General features: G+C 36.6%; 1 protein-coding gene across 1 annotated transcript in view; it reads right to left on the reverse strand.

The window, feature by feature from the left end:
• Nucleotides 1-25262, reverse strand: part of LOC149820470 (TOM1-like protein 9) — a 72085-nt gene that overhangs the window by 8123 nt on the left and 38700 nt on the right. The window lies entirely within an intron of this gene.

A 25262-nucleotide genomic window follows, 5' to 3' on the forward strand; every position in this document is an offset into this window, starting at 1 on the left:
TGCGCTCTAGGTCTTCTGGTGTAGACATTCCCTTTGTATCTCTGACATTCTGTTTCCGACACCTTATCTGAAACCGTCTCATTATGTATGTCTTCAGGAGCCAAAGTGGTACATTCAGCAGCATGTGAAATAAGTTTAGCACTGAGCCATGGATTATACCAATTATCAGCCATATCACCATATTCACGATCATAATTAGCTTTATTTTCTGGAAAGCTATTTTCATCAAAGACAACATTTCTGGAAATTCTGATCCTTTTATTGATGTGGTCATAACACCTGTACCCCTTGTGTTCATCTGCATAACCTACAAACTGGCATATAGAGGCTTTGTCTTGAAATTTGTTTCTCATGGATTTGTCAACATGTACATAACATGTGCATCCAAAAACTCGTAACTCATCATAATTAGGCTGCATACCAAAGAAAACATAATAGGGAGACTGATTTTCAAGGATAGGCATAGGAAGACGATTTATCACATGAGTAGCAGTGTGAAAAGCTTCTGTCCACAGGTTGATGGGCAAATTACAACCATGCATCATACTCATCGCACTTTCCACAATATGTCTGTGTTTACGTTCAGCAATTCCATTTTGTTGTGGAGTATACGGGCAAGAAACTCTACGATGTATCCCATTATCTTTCAGGAAATCTAAAAATTCTTTGGAGGAATACTCACCACCTCCATCACATTGGAGAATTTGAATATTTTGGGAGAATTGATTTTTAACATAGGCATGAAAGTGACGAAAGATAAGAAAAACCTTTTATTTGTGTTTCATGAAGAATATCCAGGTAAAACGGGAAAAACTGTCAATAAAAGATACATAGTATTTACTTCCAGAAGAAGAAGGATTGGGAGCTGGACCCCAAACATCAGAACATATCATCTCAAAAGGAATAGAAGATCTTTTATTTATTTGATGAAAGGGAAGTACATGACTCTTGCAAACTTGACAACTGGAACACATTTTATTCTTTAATGAAACTGAAACAGACTCTGAAAGAAAACCATTGGACACTAACTTTTCAATAAAGACTTGACTACAATGACCAAGACGAGAATGCCAGAGATCTGGCTTATTACATTTGGACAAACTTAGGACATTTTCAGAAACGTGATCAGACTTGGGCTTCAAGACACTGGAGGCTGGATCTTCATTGAAGACATACATGTTTCCACGTCGCTCTCCTTTAGCGAACATCTCCTTCGTTTGAAGATCCTTGACAAAGACAGAAGTAGGAGTAAATTCCACAGATGAATTGGTAGAGTCAACAAGTTTAGATACAGAGACAATGTTTTTCTTTATATTTGGTGCATGAACAACATCAGATAAAGAAATAGATGACTCAGTCAAAGGAATAATGACATTGCCTATGTTTGAAATAGGGTAGTGAGTCCCATCTCCAGTTACAATATTAGATTTTCCAGAATAGGGAACCAAAGTAGAGAATTTACCTGCATTGCCAGTAACATGAGTCGATGCCCCGGAGTCAACATACCATATTCCATCATCATTCTGTTTCAAGTTCAAATTGGCCATCGCAGATAGGAGAAGATCCTTAGCATCATCACTGACTCGAAAGGTACCTGCAGTTCCTGGTGTAGCAATATTTCTATTATTTTGCGATATGTTTCGATTCTGCGGGTTGAACCAACAATTGGCTTTGATGTGACCCCGTTTATTACACTGATAGCATGTGGGAACATTCCTTGAAAAACTGGCTGTGGAATTTGGTGTGGGTAGTAATCTGCGTCCACCCTGGATGGCAGTTCCCCTGCCTCTGCCACGTCCTCCTCGTGCTCGATCAACTATCATCCATGTGGCAAGAATCTCATGCGTAGATGATTGTCCAGCTGAAGTATCAGACATGCTCTTCAGAGTCATTTCGTATTGAAGCAGTTTGGCACGTAATTCCTCAAAACTGAGTAAAGTAGGTAAGCACAATAAGGAGGTCACAAGGACGTGATATTCTGATCCCAAGGCATTCAATGTTTGTTGCACATTTTCTTTATCTGATACTGGATATCCAACCATGGCTAACTGGTCCGTAATACTTTTAACTTGATTTAAGAATTCAATAATGCTCATTGCCCCCTTTCTTAACATCTGAAATTCGCGTTTGAGAAACAACACTTTAGCCTCTGATATCTGGGAATATGTCTGAGCTAAAACCTCCCAAAAAACTTTGGATGTGCAATCATCAGGAATGGAAATCAATATCTCTTGAGATAATGTGGAAGTAATGTATGCAACAAGAGCCTGATCGCGCTTCATCCAAGAAACAAGAGCCTGATCTAATACATACACCACGGCACATTTTCTTGAATTGATCTCGTAAGCTCATCCATCACTATAGCAAATAGGAAAGGGCTTAAAGCAGATCCTTGATGTAACCCAACCGTTATAGGAAAATTGGTTGTCACCCCTCCACAAGTGCGGACATTGGTTACTACTCCTTCATACATATCTTTAATTATACTAATGTACTTGAGAGAAACACCTTTCTTCATCATTGTCCACCAGAGAACGTCCCTAGGTACTCTATCGTAAGCCTTCTCCAAATCAATAAAAACCATATGCAAATCTTTGTTTCTCTCTCTATTTCTCTCAATAAGTTGTCTAAGAAGATGTATAACTTCCATAGTAGATCTTTCAGGCATAAAACCAAATTGATTCTCCGATATCATGACAACCTTCCTCAACCTAGACTCAATCACCCTCTCCCAAAGTTTCATAGTATGACTCATGAGTTTTATACCACGATAGTTTGTGCAATCTAGTATATCACCCTTATTCTTATATAGAGGCACCAAAGTACTCTTCCTCCACTCATTAGGCATCTTATTTGTCCGCCAAATCTTGTTAAAAAGATTTGTCAACCATTCTAAACCTTTTTCTCTCAAGCATTTCCAAGCCTCGATAGGTATACCATCTGGGCCAACTGCCCTTCTTGATTTCATTTTCTTCAAAGCCTCTGCAATTTCTTTCTTTTGAATCTTGCGCATGAAGTCACGATTCATCTCATGAAAAGGAAAGGAAAAGTCTCCAAGATCCTGAGCATGACTTTCATTAAATAGCTTATCAAAATAATCTTTCCATCTCTCCTTAATCTCCTCATCTTTGACTAAAACCCTTTGTGTTTCATCTTTGATACATCTAACCATACCCAGATCCCTCGATTTCCTATCTCTCATTTTTGCAATCCTATAAATATCCTTCTCACCCTCTTTGGTATCCAACTTGTCAAAAAGTAAGATATGCATAATAACAATTTTACCCTTGAGATCCATTTGAACCTGAATAGTCCAGATTTTGATTGGATCTTCTAGGGTACCTCTTTCTAGATGAGTCTGTAGAGTTTGATTCGCATCCAACTCCTCTTCAATGTGATGGTGATCTGGATGCTCTGCATCATCCCGCGTAAGTTGAAAAAGCTTTATCCATGAAGTTGAGTCCTCGTCAAGCGCATCGCCATGGTACTGCTCCAAATGTTTGATATTAAACACGTCTGAAGTCTTGAAATGGGATGGCAGCTTCACCTTGTAATCATTATCATTAATAACTTTAGTGATTTCACAGGGCCCAATGCACTTAGACATTAATTTACCATGCATATCATTTGATATTCTTTCTTTAATTAAAGTAACCCACACAAGATCTCCAGTTTTAAAGATTACTTGTCGGCATTTCTTATCATAACTGGATTTGTACTTACCAATATTCTCTTACAACCTTTGATGTACATGTTCATGAATATCATCTAAAAAAGAAATATGATCCTGGACAAAATTTCAAACAAGACCAACAACAAGAATAGGGGCTAAATCTACAAGACAATATGGGTTAGAACCTATGTCACACGGACTCGGCTAAGGAGGTGCCGCACCTGAGTCGACACGCCCCGACACGGGTGTGGACTCGGGTGCAGCTTCGGACTCGGCCCAGACTCGGTCAACACCGAGTCGGACTCGGTCAACGAGTCGAGGTCGAGTCCGTCCACATTTTGGACTCGGTCAACTTTGACAGAGTCCAAAAATGTCCATTTCGATTTTTAAATTATGTTTTGGATCCGGGTCAGGTCGGGTCGGATCCGGACCCGACCCAGATTCAAATTTCTTTTGCAGTCGAACCCTAAAAGGGGTTTATCGACAGGGGGAGGGGCTTACCCTCTCGATTTTGCCTCTCCCCCTCAGCCCCTGCAGCTTTCTCCTACACCCACATCGGCGATCCAGACTCTGGCGACGGTACGCACAGGCAGCCACTGTCTCCCCCTCCGTCAACACTCAACAGGTATGTCGACCCTCCTGCACCCTCTGCTCCTTGCGAGTTCTAGCTCGCCATTATTTTGAACTGTTACACTCAACTTTATTTTATTTACTTATTTTCTTTTCAGTTTTCAGATATAATGGCGAGTTCTAGCGGTAGTGTCAATACATTTGGTTTAAGTTCTAACCCTGAATTAGAAGTTTCTCAGCCACTTTTGAGGCTTGTGACAAAAGGGGCAAAAGCTAGTAGTGGTGGTGGTGGGAATGTGCAGTTTCATTGTAATCTATGTAAGACTGTTTTCACAGGTTCTTATACGCGTGTGAAAGCACATCTTTTGCATATTCGTGGTCAAGGAATTAGGGCATGTTCTGGGGTTGACAAAGACATGCTAAAGCAATTAAAAAAAGAACAAGAGGAAGCTGAAAAGAAGAAAATTGCAAAGATGAGAAGCGATTCAATTAATTTGCCTTTTCCTACTGCTAGTGATATACAAGAGCTTTTAAAGAAAAGAAAGATGAAAAGCAATAAAGCAATACAAGTGTCATTCAAAAACATGGCAAGAGCAGAAATTGATAAAAAGATTGGTCGATTCTTTTACTCAAACTCAATTCCTTTTAATGTAGCTAGAAGTCCATACTGGAAAGATATGATTACATCTTTGGCTAATTGCAATTTGAGTGGTTATGTGCCTCCTAGTTCAGAAAAACTAAGAACAGTCATTCTTGCAGAAGAAAAAAATAGAATTGAAGACTTGTTAGAGACCCAAAAATTTGCATGGAAACGACATGGAGTGTCGATTGCTTCTGATGGGTGGACTGATAGACAAAGGCGGCCACTGATAAACTTCATTGCTTACTCACTTAATAGGCCTATATTTTTTAAGACTGTTGATGCATCTGGAGAGTATAAAGATGTTGAATATTTAAAGAGATTATTTGTCGAAGTGATAAAAGAAGTGGGTGAAGAAAGTGTGATGCAAATCATTACTGACAATGCTCCAGTTTGCAGTCGTGCAGGAATGAATTTGGCAAGTGAAGATACATATTCACATATTTTTTGGACTCCTTGTGCAGCACACAGTTTAAATTTAGCACTTAAGAGTATATATAATTCATCAATGATGCACATGCACATGAAATGTGCTTATGGATTGAAGAAATAGAGCATGATGTTCGAAATATTAGAAATTTTGTTATAAACCATCATCATGCCCTTTCTATTGTTAAAATGTAAAACTGTACATATATGTATATATAATAATATTATATTATTATATATATATATATATATATAAATACATTTTTAATTTCTTTCTTTTCTGTATTTTTTTCCTTTATTTTTATTTTTTGTTTTTATGTCATCTAGTTCAGTTTGAACTAGAATGACTGTTGCTAGTCAAGTCCTGTCCAGACTTGACTAGCAATAGAGCTGTTGGACTGACACAGTCCAACAGCTCTTAATAGAGCTGTTGGACTGACACAGTCCAACAGCTCTAAATAGAGCTGTTGGACTGTGCCCAACAGCTCTATTGAGTCCTCTTTCAGCTGTGTATATAAAGGGGTGCAGCCCCTCTTGTATTTTACTCCAATGCTTCTTAAGCAATTGGTTTTTCATATCAATAAAGAATACATTTTTTATTTTTATTTTGTTTCCAGTTATACCCTTTTTAAGGGTTATGCTTTAGTGTCATTCTTGACACTTGCTCTTGTTAATCAAAGCTCGTGTTTCGAAGATCCCCATTTCATTTCATGGTATCAGAGCCGCGGAAGTACTAAATCTTGAGGAAAAGCTGCCTCGGTTTCCGTGCCCGTTTGCAAAAGTGTTCGCCACTTGAAGAGAAGTGTTTTATCACTTCATTGGAGAAGATTTCACATCTTGTTGTATTGTTTTTTTTTTTTTCTTTCTTTCTCATTTTTCTTCTTGTTTCTCTTCTATCCCTATTCTTTCTCTCCTTGTAATCGATGGATGACAATGATAAAGTCACCATCATGCCTATGAAACTAAGCGATACGAACTATGTAACATGGGCTTCAATCATGAAGCACCATATATGGGGAAAAGGCTTATGGGGGATTGTGGATGGTTCCGATTCGGAACCTAAGCTATCTCTTACTAAAAAGGAGGGAGATAAAGAGGTCCCTCTATCGGAAGAAGAGAAAATCAAGGCTATTGCCTCATACGAGAAGAAATGGAAAGAATGGAGAATATCTCATGCGAAGATAATGTCATGGCTTATCAATAGCGTTGACATTAAAAAATGCTCAAGTCTTGCCAAATTTGATCATGCCGATAAGGCATGGGAATACCTTAAGAATATGTATTCCCTTAAAGATATTGCACACGTGTGCAACCTCCAAGAAAAAGTTCGAATGATGACACAAGGAGACAAAACTATTCGTGAATATTACAATGGGTTGTCCGAACTTTGGGAAGAACTTTCCCTTTTAGAACCAAAGTGGCATTGTGCCGAAGACATCGAGCTTCGTCAAAAACAACTCGATGCTGAACATTTTTACCAGTTTATCACTGGATTAAGGCCGGAATTTGAAACCACTAAATCGGCCCTACTTCACAGGGGAAAAATTCCTTCTATTGTTGAAACTATTGAAGAGTTAACAATGGAAGAAAATCGTCTCCGGAAAGGTTCTTTAAAAATTGAAGATGATTCCGTTTTAGCCGTGTCTAGACCAGGGAATCATGTTCGATCATATAGGCCTCCTCACTTTAACCGACAAAATGGTGACTATGATAAGAAGAAAGTTATTTGTCATCACTGTCATGAACCGGGACACTACAGGCCACAATGTCCCAAACTTAAGGAACTGAGAGAAAAAAGAGCTGCAATTGCTGGATCGGAGCCTAAAGATCAGGATGCACCAGTTTCCCTGGCCCAACTAATGGAGATTCTTCAGCCTCTCATCAAAGGTGCCTCTTCCTCATCTGAAGCTTCAACCGGCGCAGCAGCCTCATCTTTTTCTGATTTAGGTAAAATTTCTTGGCTTCTTGACTCTGGTGCATCTTTTCATATGACCCCAAATAATCAAAGTCTATCCAAATGTGTTAAAAATAAAACAAGTGTGTCAAAGGTCTTTACTGCTGATGGGACTTCTCTTGAAATAGAAGGAATAGGAAATTTTGAAAAAATTTATAAAACAAAAAATTTTTTTATTCCAGAAATTAGACATGTTCCCAAATTAAATTTAAATCTTTTATCTGTATCTCAAATTTCTGATTATGGGTGTAATATTTCTTTTTCTTCTCATGGTTGAGTTACAATCAAGGTCATATTCATCAGATGTTGATGTTAGATCTAGCAAAAAGGAGTACTCAGTGACGTCTTTTAATTTTCTAAAATCAAAGAAGCTCTCCTTTTCAAGAAAGGAAACATTTCTAGACACATATAGTTTATTATTTTTGAAGTCAAAACATCTATAACCTTTCTGGTTTTCAGCATATCCTAAAAAGGCACAGGGAATCGCACGAGGGGAAAGTTTATCATTTTTGTCAGTAAATATGAAACATTTGCACCCAAATATTCTTAATCTAGAGTAGTCTGGAGAAATGTTCATAAGTTTTTCAATGGGAGTGATATTTTGTAACGAAGAAGATGGCATCCTATTAATGAGATAGGTGGCAGTTAAGGCAGCTTCTGCCCAAAAGTCTTTAGGGACTTGATTTGCTATTAATAAAGTTCTAGTGGTTTCTATAATATGGCGATGTTTTCGTTCTGCCAGTCCATTTTGTTGAGGTGTATAAGGACAAGATCTTTGATGTGTGATGCCATGCAATTTAAGATAATTTTGAAAATCTGTGGATAAAAACTCTCCCCCTGAATCTGTGCGAAAAATAGTAATATCATTTTGAAACTTGTTTTTAACCATATTATGAAAAGTTTGAAAGTATGAAAATACTTCAGACTTATGTTTGAGAAAGTACATCCACGTATGTCGGGAGAAATCATCGACAAAAATAACATAGTAAACAAATCCTCCTTTAGAAATTACTGGTGCAGGACCCCAAACATCCGAGTGTATTAATTCAAGTGGTCTTGAAGAGAAAAAGGTTCTGTTCTGAAATGGTAATTTTTTCATTTTGCCGAGAATACAATCTTTACAATCAAATGATTCAGAGTTACAAAATTTCCCTAGATTTGGAAAATGTTGGATTTTGGCTATATGTGGGTGACCAAGTCTCTTATGCCACAGTTCCAACTCTATTTTTTGAATATTATAACAAAAAGCTTTCTTCGGCATTTCCAAAAAATCCATGTAATAGAGCCCTCCTTCTCTATGGCCTTCCCCAATCAGCTTGCCTGACTGGCGATCCTGTACCCAAGAATATGGGATTGATTATGAAGAAACCTTTGCTCCGGTGGCTCGTATGACTACTGTCCGAACCTTAATTGCCTTAGCTTCTATCAAAAAATGGTCTATTTTTCAAATGGATGTCAAAAATGCTTTTTTAAATGGAAAGCTAGTTGAAGAAGTATATATGGAACCCCCTCCTGGTCTAAGTATTCCTAAGGGTAAAGTCCTTCGCTTAGAAAAAGCTCTTTATGGACTTAAACAAGCACCAAAAGCTTGGTATGATAGGTTTAGTCGTGTTATGATTGATATTGGTTTTCAATTCTGTTTAACTGACACTGCTTTGTTTATTAAGAATTCTGATGCAGGGATCATTGTGCTTCTTCTCTATGTGGATGATATGATCATCACCGGAAGCGATAAACAGGGAGTTGCAACAATCAAAACACTTCTTAAATCTCATTTTGAAATGACTGATTTGGGCTTGTTGAGATATTTTTTAGGCATTGAAGTTGCTTATTCTCCTAGAGGATATTTATTATCTCAGACTAAATTTGCTTTTGATATTGTTTTCAGGTCTGGTATTACTGATGATAAGAAAGTTGACACTCCAGAAGTTGTTAATGTTAAAATGAAGATTGATGATGGAGAACTTCTTGCAGACCCTACTCCTTACAGACAGCTTGTCGGGGCACTTTCCTATCTATCCATTACCAGACCAGATATAGCACATGTTGTTCATACAGCAAGTCAATTTCAACATGCACCTACTTCTGTTCATATGGGAGCAGTCATGCGTATTATCAGATACATCAAGTCCTCTCTTTCACGAGGACTTTTCTTATCTTCCTCCTCTTCTCTTGATTTAATTGCATATACTGATGCTGATTGGGGAGGTGATCCCAATAACAGACACTCAACCACTGGCTTTTGTGTCTTTTTAGGGGAATCATTAATCTCGTGGAGGTGTAAAAAGCAGCAGAAGGTATCTCTCTCATCCACCGAAGCTGAATACAGAGCCATGGCAACCACGACCATGGAAGTAGTTTGGCTCCGACGACTGCTTGCTGACATGGGAGTTGAAGCAACAAAGGCTTCACAAATGTGTTGTGACAACAAAAGTGCGATCTACATTGCCAGTAACAGAACATTCCACGAACGCACCAAACACATCGAAATGGATTGTCACTACGTCAGAGAGGAATATCTACACGGGATAATTGATCTGCCATATGTCACTTCAGAATATCAGTTAGCAGACTTCTTTACAAAGCCTCTCGCTGCTCCCCGATTTCACTTTCTCTTAGACAAACTTTCGCTCATTGTACCGTAAGTTTGAGGGGGAGTGTTAAAATGTAAAACTGTACATATATGTATATATAATAATATTATATTATTATATATATATATATATAAATACATTTTTAATTTCTTTCTTTTCTGTATTTTTTTCCTTTATTTTTATTTTTTGTTTTTATGTCATCTAGTTCAGTTTGAACTAGAATGACTGTTGCTAGTCAAGTCCTGTCCAGACTTGACTAGCAATAGAGCTGTTGGACTGACACAGTCCAACAGCTCTTAATAGAGCTGTTGGACTGACACATTCCAACAGCTCTAAATAGAGCTGTTGGACTGTGCCCAACAGCTCTATTGAGTCCTCTTTCAGCTGTGTATATAAAGGGGTGCAGCCCCTCTTGTATTTTACTCCAATGCTTCTTAAGCAATTGGTTTTTCATATCAATAAAGAATACATTTTTTATTTTTATTTTGTTTCCAGTTATACCCTTTTTAAGGGTTATGCTTTAGTGTCATTCTTGACACTTGCTCTTGTTAATCAAAGCTCGTGTTTCGAAGATCCCCATTTCATTTCATCTATATTTAATAGGCATTCTGATCTCAAGTTGCTGAAACTCGTTTTGCTTCTCTCATTGTTATGATAAAAAGAATTAAGCAACTCAAGAATGCATTGATGATGATGGTGGCTGATCAAGATTGGAATTTTTATCATACTGAAAATGATGTTAAGGCTGAAGCTATCAAAAAATGCATCTGTGATGATTTTTGGTAGGATAAAATTACATCTTTTGTTGAATTTACATAGCCTATTTGGAAAATGTTGAGAGAAGTTGACAAAGATGTACCCATGATTCATAGAATTTATGAAATGTGGGACAATATAATTGAAAAAGTTCAAAGTATTATTTTTATACATGAGAAGAAAGGTATTGCACTTGATGATTCAGAATTTTACAATCATGTACATTCAGTTTTAGTGAGAAGATGGGATAAAAGCAATACACCTTTGCATTGCATGGCACACTCTCTCAATCTAAAATACTATGCAAAAAAATGGTTGACAGCAGGTGTTGGTCGTGTTTCTCCAAATGAAGATCCTGAGATATCAAGAAATAGAATGATATATTTGGGAAGACTTTTTAATGATCCTCACATGTTTAAGGTTGTAAATAGTGAGTTTGGCAAGTTTTCTACAGGAAGATTTGATTCTTTAGCAGCACTTGTGGCAAGGGACGAGGAAGATCCCCTTAATTGGTGGGCAACATATGGATCAGAGACACCAAATCTGTAACGTCTTGCAATGACGTTGTTATCCCAACCTGCTATATCATCTTGTTGTGAAAGAAATTGAAGTACATATGCTCAAATTCACAACATTAAAAGAAACAAACTCACTAGTAAAAGAGCAGAGGATTTGATTTATGTTCACTCAAATCTACGATTAATTTTTCGCCGCACCAAAAAAGAGTATAGGTACTTTTTTTTTCTTTGTATTCAAAGTTTGTATTTAAATATTTGTATTCAAAGTTTTAAGTTAGATACTAATATAGTCATTTTTTGATGCAGTTGTGGACCATCCAAGAATTGGGATGTAAATCCAGAAGATTTTGACTTGGAGGGAGAACATAATTTACATACTCTCAACATGGACTACCTCGATCCTGTTCTTCCCTCTAATTCAGACGATGAGGCAGATTTATGATAAGTTTTGTTGTTTATCACACTCACAAGCTTCTTTATGTGTTATATTTTAGTAAGTTTGTGTTGTTAAGAATTGCTTTTTTATTTTTGCTTTAAAATTTACCATCTTTATGTGTTAATTTATTGTTATATATAATTATATATATTTTTTAATATATATATATAGTCGAGTCCCCGTGTCCAAATTTTTTGGAATTGCGCCGCACCCGTGTCGCACCCGCACCCATGTGACATAGGTTAGAACCATACAAAATACAAAATGGGTTAAAACCAGTAGATCGATTAACAGATTTATTATATGCAAATTCAACTTGCAAGGATGTGGGGCCAGGACTTAGGTTTATAATCAATTAAAGCTTGTAATAAATTTTCTAATGATATATTCACAATATTAGTTTGACTATCGGTTTGTGGGTGAGGAAAAGTGCTAAAATGTAATAAAGTTCCTATTTTTTTCCATAATTGTCTCAAAAAATGTCCCACAAATTTAACGTAACCATCTGAGGTGATAGCCTTCGGAATACCATGCAATTTATACTTAAAGAATAAATCCACTATATGAGATGCATCCATGGTCTTCCTATAGGGCATGAACCTAGCCATTTTTGTATACCTATCCAACACAACAAAAATAGAATCTAATCCTATCATGTTTTAGGTAACCCTAAGACAAAATCCATAGTTATATCTGGTTAAGTTTTTTCTGGAATAGGTAAAGGTAAATACAATCATGTGTTTGTGACAATTACCTTTCGATATATGACAAGTATGATATTTTTCTAGGAACCTAGTCACATCCTTCCTCATACGTGCCCAAAAATATGTCGATGAAACTAATTTCATTGTTTTATCCCTACCAAAATGACACTAATTATGTAATTCTGAAATTAGTCTAATCCTAAGGGAACAATCAGGTATGCAAAGTAAATTTTCCTTAAACAAAAAACCAACTAAAGAGAATTCAGCATGATTGTCATTTATTTCATTAAAAAAATTTAAAAGTAATTATTATTAGCATATAACAAAGCAAATTTTTCAAAACCCCAGATGGACATTTTCATGGTAGAAAGTAAAAAAAAAATCTACTTAATGCATCGGCTACTACATTGTCTTTTCCAGCTTTATGTTTTAAAACAAAATTGAATTTTTATAAATACTCAACCCATTTGGCTCTACGTGCATTTTATTTTTGTTGACCATTGATATATTTTAATGTTTCATGGTCAGTATGCAAGATGAATTCTTTATGCACAAGATAATAATGTCAATGCATTAAATCTCTAACTATAGCATAGAACTCTTTAGCATAGGTATTGTATTTCAACTTATCTTCATTCAAATTTTCACTAAAGTAGGCAATGGGTTTGCCTTCGTGACTTAAATCAGCACCTATGCCCATGCTAGAAGCATCACAAGACAATTCAAAAGTTGAAAACTGGGCAAAGTCAAAATAGATGTAGAACACAAATGAGATATTAGAAGTTCAAAAAAAAATTGGGTTTCAGGGTTCCATTGGAAAGTTTTTCCTTTTATGCAATCCCTTAATAGGGCAGCAATGCTACTAAAATGTGGAATAAACCTCCTATAAAAAGAAGTTAATTCATGGAAGCTTCTAACTGCAGTGATAGAGTTTGGTACTAGCCAAACTCTAATTGACTCTATTTTGAACGAATCAACAAAAATCTCCATCGTGGACACAACATATCCTAGAAATAAAACTTCAGTAGCAAAGAACACACACTTATCAGCAAAAGCATAAAATTGTTTTTTCCGAAACATGTCAAAAACTAATCTTAGATGTTGAATATGCTCATACTCACTTTCGCTATAAATGAGAATATCATCAAAATACACAACCAAGAATTTTCCTATATATGGTCTAAAAATTTGATTCATGAGCCTCACAAAAGTAAATGGAGCATTGAATAACCCAAAGGGCATCACAAGCCACTCATACATCCCATCACGAGTCTTAAAATCAGTTTTTCATTTATCTTCGGGCCTAACTCAAATTTGATGATATCCACTTCTTAAATTTAGTTTGGAAAATATTTTAGATCCTGTCAACTGGTCTAACAGATCATCTAACCTAGGAATGGAAAACCTATACTTGAAAGTAATCTTATTGATAGCTCAACTATCAATGCACATTCTCCAAGTAACATTTTTCTTTGGTACCAACAAAGCAAGAACTGCACAAGGACTAAGACTCTCTCTAATGTGTCCCTTAGCTAAAACCTCTTCTACTTGTTTACGAAGTTTTTCATACTCTATAGGACTCATCCTATAATGTGGGGCATGAGGTAAGATCACACCTGGGTGAAAGTCTATATGGTGTTGCACATCTCTAAGTGAGGGTAATCTAGCTGGAAGCTGTGAAAATCTCTACAAAAAGAGATTGTGTGTAACACCACAATACAAGAAATACAAAGAGTGCACAAAGGCACAAAGGAGAACACTCACAAGTGCACGAAGGCACGGATACACATGCACAAAAGCATGAAACAAAATGAACTTCAATTCATAAGTTCCCAAAAGGGGCTTTACAAAAGCATTATTGCATATGCACTCACAAAAAAGGATATGTTTACAAGGGCCACTAAGGCCTATTTATAATGCAAAAAGAAGCCACAGGGTGCAGCTCAATATGACTATTGGAGCTGCACCCAACGATCACATTTGTGACTGTTGGGGCAGCTCCAACAGCTATATGGAGTTGTCTCTTTCACAACAGTCAAAAAGAAAAAAAGTGTAAAAAGAAAAAGGTGTAAAGTGCAAAAGTAAATAAAAAAAGAAAAAGTAAAAATGTTAGCCCATTAGGGTGGCTGACACCTATTGAGTAAAAGGACTGAAATACCCCTAATGGGTATTTCAGTTTACAGTTAAAAGAGACATAATATTTTAACACTCCCCCTCAAACTTAGGTGTCACGACCGAAAGTTTGCCAAGAAGGAAGTTAAATCTTAGAGAACACAGCGCCTTAGTGAAGAAGTCTGTCAGTTGATATTCTGATGTAACATAAGGAAGGTCAATGGTTTTTCTTAAATATTCTTCACGAACATAGTGGCAGTCCATCTCGATATGCTTCGTGCGTTCATGAAATGTGTCATTTTTGGCAATGTAGATTGTATTTTTATTATCACAACATAATTTTGTGGGCCCTTGAACGAATATTCATATCTTCCAACAAGTTGCGAATCCAAACAATCTCCATGGTAGTAGATGTCATGGCTCTATACTCAGCTTCGGTGGATGAAAGCGATACTTTTTGTTGCTTCTTGCATCTCCAAGAGATTAATGATTCACCTAAAAAATACAAAAAACAGTGGTGGAGTGACGGTTATTTGTGTCACCTCCCCAATCAGAGTCAGTATAAGCAATTAAACTTAATTCAAACGTAGAAGATAGAAATACTCCCTTGTTTATTGTACCCTTTATGTATCTAATGATGCGAAGGATGACGCTCATATGGACTGTAGTAGGTGCATATTGAAATTGACTAGCAACATGTAATGCATGAAAAATATCAGGCCTGGTAATATTGAGATACGTTAGGGATCCAACCAGTTGCCGGTAAGGTGTGGGATCTTTTAAGAGAATCCCATCATCAATCTTCATCTTTGAACCTACTATTTCAGGAGTTTCGCAGACCTTGTCATCTGTGATTCCTGATCTATCAAGAATCTCACAAGCAAGTTTAGTTTGAGACAAAAAACAACCTCTCTGAGAATAGGCAACCTCAATTCCCAAAAAATATGTCAGAAATCCTAAGTCTGACATTTCAAATCTTGAAGTCAAAATAGATTTAATGCTCTTGATTCCTTTGATATCATCACCTGTTATTAACATATCATCAACATATAACAATAATATAACAATCCCTGCATCAGATTTCTTAACAAACAATGCAGTGTCAGTATAGCATGAAGTGAAACCATTTTCAGTCATTACATTGTTAAACCTATCGTGTCAAGCCTTAGGTGCTTGTTTCAGTCCATAAAGAGCTTTACGAAGACAAAGAACTTTATTTTTAGGGATTTCCATACCAGGTGGAGCATCCATGTAAACTTCTTCATTAAGATCTCCATTTAAAAAGGCATTTTTGACATCCATTTGGTAAATATTCCATTTTCGAATTGAAGCAATGGTGATAAGACATCTGACAGTAACCATACGAGCTACTAGAGCAAATGTCTCTTCATAATCAATCTCATATTCTTGACTGTACCCTTTAGCTACAAGACGAGCCTTATACCTTTCAAGAGAACCATCACTCTTAGTCTTGACCTTGAAAACCCATCGACATCCTATAGTTTTCTTGCCATTGGAAAGAGATTGAAATTCCTAAGTGTTAGCTTTCTTAAGAGCTTTGAGTTCACTCTCCATGGCTTCTCTCTATTCAGTACATTGTTTGGCTTCTCCAAAAAAATTTGGTTCAAAATAAGAGTGAATGGCACTCAAACAAGCTCGATATTTAGGAGAGAAAGAATCAAAAGATACGAATCTAGAGGGAGTCCTTCTAGTTCTTTCAGTTCTCCTAGGATGAGAATCATGAGTGGAAATAGTCTCACTAGGTTCACTATATAGTTCAATAGCACTCCTAAAGGTGCTTCTATCTCTATGAGAATAAGTGATGGGTTCTCTAGATACATTTTCTTCTTGAGGGGTAGAAGGGTTAGAGTTATTGTTAACATCGAAATCCTTTTTGAGTTTCCGAATAGCCAAGGAAAGCACAAGGAATGGCTTTTGGTGAGAGTTTATCATTTTTATCGGTAAGAACAAAGCACTTACAACCAAAAACTCTCAACCTATTATAATCGAGTTCTTTTTCATATAGAATCTCAAAGGGAGAAATTTTATCTAAATTTTTGGATGAAAGTCGGTTGATAAGATAGACGGAAGCAAGAGCCGCTTCGGCCCAAAAATTTTTAGGAATATTTTGGGAAATGAGAAGGGTTCTAGTGGTTTCAATGATATGCCTATGTTTTCTTTCGACCAAACCATTTTATCGTGGGGTCTTAGGACACGATCTTTGATGAACAATGCCACAATCCTCAAGATATTTCTTAAACTAATTAGAGAGATATTCACCTCCGGAATTGGTCCTAAATATCTTTAAATTACTATTAAATTGATTTTTGATCATCATATGATATGTTTTAAAACATGAAAAAACTTCATGCTTATGTTTGAGAAAATATATCCAACAATATTATGAGAAATCATCCACAAAAATCACATAGTAAGCAAAACCACCTTTGGATATGACAGGTGTCGGTCCCCAAACATCCGAGTGAATAATTTCAAAAGGTTTAGTACTAAACATAGTCCTTGGTTCAAAAGGTATACTTCTCATTTTTCCAAGAATACAATTATTACAAGAGAAAGTATTTTTACAAAGATCTTTAACAAAATGTAGATAGGATAACTTGGTAATGTTGGGATGACCAAGTCTCTTGTGCCAAACATTTATGTCTTTATGTTGAGCCACATTACAAAAAGTGTTTTTAGGAATTTGAAGGAAGTTCACATAATACAAGTCTCCTTTCCTAGAGTCTTCCCCAATCAATCTCCCGGACCGGTGATCCTGTATTAAACATTTATTAGATGAGAATTGAATGTTACACCCAAGGTCCGTGAGTTGAGAAATGGAAAACAAGTTTAAATTTAATTTTGGTATAAGTCTAATTTTTGGAATAAAGAAGTTTTGGGTTTTAAAATTTTCAATTCCCTTAATTTTGAAAGAAGTACTATCCGCGGTCAAAACAAAAGAAGGTGACACGACACATTTTTAGAATACTCGAAAAGAGATGAAATGTTTGGGGTCATATGAAAAGATGCACCCGAATCTAAGAGCCAAGAAGTTTTACCTGGAGGAGAAGAGGTGGATATGGCGGCACCGGAAATAGCTCCCTTTAGAAGAGGTTGAAGAGCCTCCACAATTTGATTGAGAGATAAAGCTTCTTTAAATAGCTCCCTTTAGAAGAGGTTGAAGAGCCTCCACAATTTGATTGAGAGATAAAGCTTCTTTTGAAGATTCCTCTTTGGATGGTTGAGATGTAGTTGCCATTGCTAGAAGTTTCTTTCATTTTGGGCAAACTGGTTTGATATGACCCGGTTCTTTGCAAAAGTGACACGAGATTTTGCTATAATCTTTTCTTCCTCCTTGATTACCTTGATTTTGATTCTTAAAATGAGGAGGTCTATATGTTCTTAAATTGTTACCGGGTCTAGAAACGGCATTAACACCATCACATTCTTCTTGATTTGTGGACATTGCAAGCACACTAGGATTTTGCTTGGTAATGCCCATACGGGTTTCCTCTCCACTTAATTTAGTTAAGACATCTTCAAGAGAGGGAGAGGTAAAAGAGGATAGGAGAGAAGATCTTATTTGCCCAAACTCGGGCCTTAGCCCATTCAAAAAATTGAAGAATCGGTCTTCTTCTAATTGCTTATGACGAAGCTCTATGGCTTCTCCACTCCACTTGGGTTCAAGCATGGCAAGCTCATCCCAAATTGAAGAGAGTTCCGCAAAATACTCTCTTATAGACATATCACCTTGAACAACAGTTAACGCTCTCTTTTCAAGATAATACTTATGGGACAAGTCCCTAGAAGTATACATCTTCTCAAGATACTCCCACACTTGAGAAGCCTTTTTAAAATTTATAATGTTGGCATTAATCCTTGTCTCAACGGAAGAGAAAATCCAAGACAAGATCTTGAAATTCTTCATTTCCCATTCCTCATGTTTTCTACTATATTCCTCAAGAGCATTAGTTCTTTCATCTCCCTCAAGGATTTTGATTTCCCCTTCTTTAACCAAAGTAATTTTAGGCTTTGGTTCCGGAATCGAGCCTTGAATGTAACCCCAAAGCCCTTTCCCTTTGATGTGAGCTTCCATATTTCCGGCTCACACGTGATAATTTGAACCATTTAGCTTGAAACCAAGAGAAAAATGAGTCTTTCTCACCCATTAGAGAGGAAAGAAGAAAGAAAAGAATACGTACCACAATAAGATTTTAAATCTTTCTTGTTGTAGTAATCTTCTAAAATATTGAATGAAGAAGAGTCTCCACTCCAATCACCAAAAAGTTGAAGGCACGTTTTCCAAAGCACTTGATATTGAGAAGAATCACACCAATTTCTTTCTCCAAACAACCTTGCTCTGATACCATCTGAAAATCTCTACAAAAAGAGATTGTGTGTAACACCACAATACAAGAAATACAAAGAGTGCACAAAGGCACAAAGGAGAACACTCACAAGTGCACAAAGGCACGGATACACATGCACAAAAGCATGAAACAAAATGAACTTCAATTCATAAGTTCCCAAGAGGGGCTTTACAAAAGCATTGTTATTGCATATGCACTCACAAAAAAGGATATGCTTACAAGGGCCACTAAGGCCTATTTATAATGCAAAAAGAAGCCACAGGGTGCAGCTCAATATGATTGTTGGAGCTGCACGGTCACATTTGTGACTGTTGGGTGGGGCAGCTCCAACAGCTATATGGAGTTGTCTCTTTCACAACAGTCAAAAAGAAAAAAATTGTAAAAAGAAAAAGGTGCAAAAGGCAAAAGTAAATAAAAAAAGAAAAAGTAAAAATGTTAGCCCATTAGGGTGGCTGACACCTATTGAGTAAAAGGACTGAAATACCCTTGATGGATATTTCAGTTTACAGTTAAAAGAGACATAATATTTTAACAGAAGCTCTTCAGAAAAAATATCCTGCAATTCTTCCAACAAGGCTGACACTCTAGGATTGACAGATGATGAACTAGACTCACTAGAAGGTACATCTACAGATAATAAAACATAGCAGACACTGGTATGTTCTAAGGCTTCCTGAAGTTCATGTCTTGACATGAACACACTAGATAACTTAACCTTGGGAGCAGAATTCTTAGTTGAAGTAGGGTGGAATTTGGGGGTGGCAAATGGAGATGAAGATGTGGAAGTATATTATGCAGATGATGATGAGGTCGAAGACAACGGAGGTAAATCTTTATAAGGTAACAATTGTATCTTCTTTCCTCGTATGTAAATGAATAAGTGTTGGACCTACCATTATGTATGACAGATCTATCGTACTGCCAGGGTCTCCATAAGATCAAATTGCTCGCATCCATGGACAGCACATCACACCAAACCTGATCAAAGTAGGTGTTTCCTATCGAGAACTTAACCAAGCATTGTCGGTCAACTCGAACATCTACACTCTTTTGGAGCTACGACATTTGATAGGGTCTAGGGTGAGTTCTAGTACCCAACTTCAACTTTGATACGGCTTCTACAAAAATAATATTTTTGCAACACCTTAAATCTATGATGAATCTACAAACCTTACCATCAATGATACAGGCAGACTCAAAGATATGGGTTCTAAGCCATCTATCATTTGTATCTTGATGAGGGGTTAAACACATTCTCCTCGAGATGAGTGTCTCTCCTCTATCAGGCAGCAACAAATCCTCATCCACGATCTCTTTAATTCTTTCTTCAACTTTTCATCATTTAAATCATATATAGGATCAGACTCTAGATCAAATCTTGAGTCTTCTTCCTCATGAATACCTTCAGTAAACAATGTTTTCCCACGACATTCAATAGACTTATGACCCGCTTTCTCACAAGTATAACACTTAATGGGGATGCATGAACTCGTCGGCCTAGACTGAGATGGACTTATCGCATTTTGGCTCGTTGCCCTAGTATGAGAAGTGACATTGGGGTGTTGATAGGATGGAACAATCTTTTGTGAAGACTTCTCCCATTGTCTAGCTCTCTGATGAGCTTTTGACACAGTGCAACATTCGACAAAATTTAACATATCATGCAGATGAAAACTTAATCCACCAATGTATTTGGACACTAATTGCTATTCACTCTCTCATATATCATTCCTAGCAACTAGATCATGGAACTCCCCAGTCTATTGGTCAACAAACTCCGTACCATGCTTAAGGTTATGGTATTTTTTATATAACTTTCGATGATAATTGAAAGGAAGGAACCGAGCTTGAAGTTTTTGTTCCATATGCTCCCAATGCTCGATAGGTGCGCGACCCTGATGTTTGCGGGTCTGCTTGAGCTGCCTCTACCAAGCTGCAGCTCTACCCTTTAAACTAAGGGCGACTAACCCAACTCGCTTTTCTTCTGGAACCTCCTTAAATTCAAGGATTTCTCGAACCTCGCTTATCCAGTCTAAAAATTCTCCAGGGGTACTAGATCCCTTAAACTCAGGGATTTTGAACTTAAACCTGGATTCCCAATTCGATCTCCTAGGTTTATTCAAATTTCTATCTGAATACACTTGCCTATAGGTGTCAAACTCACTATCCGAGTCATATAAACTAGTCTTATGACCTCTTCGGGATCCGTGCATACTATGCTCAGATCATCGTTCTCTCTCCATGGTTAACTCTTCCATCCTTCTATTTAATTTCTCGACTTGTCGCCACAAGTCGTGATTCTCATACCTAAGGTCTCGGTTTTCACTTTCGAGATTAGGTTCACCTCGACCATGGCTACTTAATCGCCCAGACATGGCGAACTACCCAAGAACACCCTAGGACCATAATGGATCCTACTACGAGGCTCTGACACCAACAATGATGTAGAACCGACTGCGGGTCAGTCAACGATCCAAGACCCAACCAGATCCTCACACGCGAAAGCTATAAACCGGTAAATTATATTCTGACAGGGTTCAGTCCGGAGTCATTTAGACTCAGTTACGCGCTTAGTCTGCCAATGGTGACAACACGAAAGTTGGTCACATTTTGTCCTTTTCAACGAACCTAAGTTTGCAATTTTTTACCACAAGTGGTCGAGAAACAACTCTGACAAAAGGACAATTGACTGGTTTTAAAACCTGGTACTCTTAGCACAGCCCAGTTGAGACATACTAGAATGGGGATGATTCTTAAGGAATCTCCCAAACGTCTGAACACGAGAGTTTTAGGAAATATTATTGTGGTTCCAACAAAAAAAAGAATGAGGTCGATCAGAGTCTGGATGGCTCAGATAAGATTCAATCATTGAGCCAGACTGGTACAGTCCTGGACAGTCGCCTGCGTGACTGTCCACTCTATACCTAAGCATTTTTGTCAGAATAAATGCCAGAATCAAAAAACAAGCAAAATACAAAAATTGTAGGCATGTTCGATAACTTTCCAACAAACTATGACACGCAGAGTTTCGAATCTGAAACAGAGAGTTATACTCAAAACAACGAAGATTGGTTCTCTTTGATAGAGTTCTGAGAATCAATAACACTTTCATACACCCTTTCAAGAACCAAAATTATATTAGGTCAATTTTAGTTTAATATTTAAAGTTTGACCTGCACAGACAATCACTTCAAACGGTGGATTCTATAATGAGATTTTCCTTCCGCCTTACCCCGACTTCGGTTAGTCTAAGCAAAGGAATATCTCACACACAAAAAACAAATCTATCTAAGCAAGTATTTCTAATAAAATCACTTTTACGAAACCATTTTTCTTCAGACAAGAAATATAGCAAACTAGAATCTATTGAAGTACGTTCTAGTCAAACCAAAGTTGCAGACAATAGACAAAGGTTTGAGCAGTATTTCAGAAGTCCATGATGAAACAAACAAGTTGTGTCTAGCAGTGACACGAGTTGGTTCAAGACAGCAGCTGGTTAAGGATAGCAACACAACGAACAGGGATGGAAGACGTTTGGAAAAGAAGGTGGTTCATGACACCAGCACCCACGATTTTGCAGCTCCTCCAGATGGCTTCTTCGACAACTCAAAGACCAGCAACTTGAAACAACACTAGTCACGAATCTCTCAGACTAATGGCAACAATAAAACGTTCAGAGCACACCGGAAATCACAGCAATGGTTTGGCTCCCAGCACCAAGATTCTTCACTCAGTATGAAAGTTGCAGCAACAAATAACTCGTCCAGCTGAAGCAACCTTCAAAAAATTTGTTTAGATGTGGAAGATGCCCATGGAGTTTTCCACCATTTTTCTTGAGTAAATTTTTTTCAAAGAGAGCAAGATGGGTTGCATGACTTTCTCAAAAAGAATATAGAACTCAGCAAAGGCTGAGTAAAGGCTGATGCTTGACTCCAATGTGGACAATGGCTGAGCACATTTTGAAATTTATTTTTAACTTAGCCTTAGCTCATTTTTCCAACAGTCAAAAGCAATAATAGGCTTACACAATTTTTCAAAAGGAGCTCATAACTCCATTTTACGATTTTTCAAAAGGAGCTAAAAATAAAATAAAAGAAAAAGAAAATAAAAAATATAAGAATGATTCCAACATTCACAAAAATGGAATCACAATATAAAATGTATTTTCTAAGATATGCATAATGACAATTTTACCCTTGAGATCCATTTGGACCCGAATAGTGCAGATTTGGATTGGATCTTCTAAGGTACATCTTTCCAGATCAAGTCTATAGAGTTGGATTCACATCCAACTCCTCTTTAATGTGATGGTGATTCAGATGCTCTGCATCAAAATATTTTAGATGCTAATGTGAATGAAATGAAGGCTTATTATAATGAGATGAGGCAATATCATGGAGAGAGACAGGGTGTAGCATCATGGCAGATGTGCGAACAAACAAAAAGTCGAGGACCTAGATCAATTTTCTTATCTATTGCCCTAAAGGAACCATGTTTTTGAAATCAATTGATTTGTCTGATACGCCCAAGACAATAAATATATTGTTGAGGGTTTTTTACCAGGTTGCGAAAGATGTTCAGCCTCAAAACATTATATAATTCATTACTAATAATACAGCAAATTATAGGGCAGTAGGTAAAGAATTGACAAAAAAATTTGAGTCATTCTTTTGGATCCCGTATGCTGCCCATTGCATAAACCTCATGCTTGAAGACATCGACATCATGGATGAAGTATATCAAACAGTTGAATACTACCAAGAAATTACTAAATTTATTTATAATCATGCATGGGTTTTGAGTCTAATGAGAAAGTACACTGGTGGTGCTGAGTTGATTCGTAATGCAGTTACCAGATTTCCTACGAATGTTGTGACAGTGTAAAGTCTAGTAAAGAATAGAGTTGCACTAAAAAAATGTTTAAATTCATATCCCCATGCATAAAAAAGAAATCTCAGAGAAATTGTAAATATTGTATTCAGAAGTGAATTCTAGGGTTCATGAATAGAGTTGTTGAGAGTTATTATACATTTGGTGAAGGTGCTTTGATTGATTGACAGTTAAGACAGACCAACTATTAGTTATCTCTATTAGGTAATAGATAAGGCAAAAGAGGTCATTAGAGATAATTTAAAGGGGAAGAAAAAATTGTACATACCTACATAGAACATCATTGATCATAGGTGGACTGGGCAACTTTATCAACTTTTTCATGTTGCAACATATTATTTAAATCTTGCATTTAGATACTCCCTTGCTCTCCTATGTTTAAAATGGACACGGAAGTCAACAAGAAACTTTTGGATTGCATTGAAAGGTTGAACCTTGATTATAGCATTCAAGATCAAATTCATAAGAAAATAAAAAATTATGATACTGCATTATATGATATGGGAAGACCTTCACAGTGCGAAACCATGCCACGATGCGTTCAAATAATTTATTTTGTCTATTTCAATTTTAATTTCATATTGCTATTTAGTTATGATGTTTTGTATGATTATATATCTGTTATTGTCTTATTGATTTATCATTTTCTTATTTTTTTTCAAACATGTAGTGGGTTAGGTTTGAAAGTAATGTTCCAAACTTGAGAGATTTTGTCATTCACATTCTTAGTCAAACATGTAGTGCAAGTGGATGCGAGAGAAACGGGAGTGTCTTTGAGAAATTCATACAAAAATAAGAAATAGATTAAAGCATAAAAGGCTCAATGATCCCGTCTACTTTCGCTACAACTTACAGTGCAAAACCATGCCACAATGCGTCCAAATAATTTATTTTGTCTATTTCAATTTTAATTTCATATTGCTATTTAGTTATGATGTTTTGTATGATTATATATCCGTTCTTGTCTTATTGATTTCTCATTTTCTTAATTTTTTTTTTCAAACATGTAGTGAGTTAGGTTTGAAAGTGATGTTCCAAACTTGAGAGATTTTGTCATTCACATTCTTAGTCAAACATGTAGTGCAAGTGGATGCGAGAGAAACTGGAGTGTCTTTGAGCAATTCATACAGAAATAAGAAATAGATTAAAGCATAAAAGGCTCAATGATCCCGTCTACTTTCGCTACAACTTACGACTGAGGCAGAAGCATATAAAATTATAAAGTTTATTTGTCATTTTCATTTAAAAGACAACTAATTTTAATTTTTTCTTGTATCTTTTTAGGCAAATCGAAAAGTTATCAACAAGGAGGCATGAAGAGCAATTTGATCCCATCAGTTTGAAACATTTTGATGAATTGGATGCATGGGTTGAAGATGAAACAAACACTTTTAAATGAAGAGGACATTTAGTAGATTAACATAAAAGGAGCACCAGAGGTAGATGATGAAGACCCCACATATCTTGAATATGATGTGTATGTTAAAGGAAGAGAAGAATAAGATAATGATGATGAAGAAGATGATTATGATTATTGAGGTCTTATGTAATGTAATATGAAAGTATGAGTCTTGTGTCATGTTCTTAGTTGCAAGATATTTAATATTTTGCATTGT

Source organism: Nuphar pumila, chromosome 12 (genome assembly GCF_984573655.1).
Source record: "Nuphar pumila chromosome 12, dmNupPumi1.hap1.1, whole genome shotgun sequence".
NCBI lineage: Eukaryota > Viridiplantae > Streptophyta > Magnoliopsida > Nymphaeales > Nymphaeaceae > Nuphar > Nuphar pumila.